The following is a 1,760-nucleotide window of genomic DNA, read 5'->3' on the forward strand; positions in this document are numbered from 1 at the left end:
TTTTTATTTTTTTTATTTTTTTTTTTTTACAGCAAAGAAGCAAATTACAAGTATGCAAATACTTAACTATGACACTAAAAACAAGTATGCTGTTGGAAACCCACAAAACAGGAATGAACTTCCCTAACAAGTGTAGGCTACCCAAAAAAAAAATAAAATAAAATAAAATAAAAATAATAATAATAATAATAGTACTAATTAAATAAATAAAAATTAATTAATTGATTAATTAAAAAGTAAAAAAAAAAAAAAAAGAATGTAAGATCAGTCATGGCGATCGATCTGAAGACAAAACAACTTTAACTCTTGTTTGAACTTAGAGACTGAGTCACTTTTTTTAACAGATAAAGGTAACTTATTCCATGAACGTACAGCTCTAGGAAAAAAAGAGTACTTGAATGTGTCAGTTCTAGCATAAATACTTTTAAACATTAGTTCAGTATTTCTTAAATTATAAGATTCGAGTTCATAAAATTGTAGATAACCAGACACATCAAGGTCATATTGACCGTGTAGACATTTAAATAGGAAAAGCAGATCCAAGTAAATTCTTCTTGAAGAAAGTGACATGAGGCCAGTTTTCAATAAACGATCAGAATATGATAACTTGCTTCCAACCATAAGTTTGGTAGCACGACGCTGTACACCTTCAATCATATTGCTTAAATAGGCCTGATGGGGAGACCAGACTTGTGAAGCATAGTCAAGAAACTGCGGAAACTGCGGGCTTGGAAACTGCGGGCTTGGACTGTCATAAAGGGTGCATTCTTTTGGGAGTATCCTGGCTATTCTCATTCCGTACTAGGAATAACAGAATACACGGAATATCAGTTCGCAAAAGAACGCTATAAGGAATACTACTAGTAATAGTTTTCACTCCATCTGCCCCCGCCTAAGATAATGCAGATGGCAGTTGAGGTGTTTTTCAATTAATATGTGCTGCACATTGTGATGTCTTCGTATTATTTTACATGTAATTTGGTAGGTAGATGAAAGTGAAAGGTGCGAGCCTCCTCGGGTTTTGGCCCAGAGGGGGGCAATTAACGAAAATGACCTGAGAATTATTGTATCTGCGCATGCACCAATTGCGTTGGCATGGCGACTGAAAAAGGTTTCCCAAAGTTTGGAACATGAAATGCTGAAATATGGCCATAAGTACCAGTTTTCTGGCGGTTTCCTCGATTTTTCGGTTCGCTTCATTTGCTAAAAACCTTAAGGGGAAGATGACGAAGAGTTTTTTGTACTTGTGAGTGCTTTGCATAGTTCAGGACGGCAGCGTAAACATGTCCGGCTACAAGGGTTTATCGAGGAAACCAATTAATGCCAACGTCATTTCCTTTGGCCAGGCAAGGGCACAAACACAAACTGATAGCTCTTCTTGTTCTAGCACCACTAAAGAAACAGAAGTGAAGTCAAGCACACCGGCATCTACGGTAGACAATTTGGATCACTATTCCATTCAAATTTTTACAATTTTCAAGCCACCGGCCGAGCCAGCTACGTATCGTTTCCCGCCCAAACTTTCCCAAAAGAACGCACATTGTGCCTTTTCCGAATGGACCGTATTCCGGTCCCAATACGCGCCCGAAGTATGCGCACGCGACGGGTTCATTCTTAATAAAAAAAAAAACTGAAGTGAAGGGTTCGTTTATTTCCCTCGTTCCTTATTGTGACATTTCAAACAATGAGTTCTTAATATTTTCTCGGATTGAAACATGTTATTCCTTTTAGACCATGTTAAGATATATTCGACTAAACCA

Source organism: Montipora capricornis, chromosome 6, assembly GCF_036669925.1.
Source record: "Montipora capricornis isolate CH-2021 chromosome 6, ASM3666992v2, whole genome shotgun sequence".
NCBI classification, from domain to species: Eukaryota; Metazoa; Cnidaria; class Anthozoa; order Scleractinia; family Acroporidae; genus Montipora; species Montipora capricornis.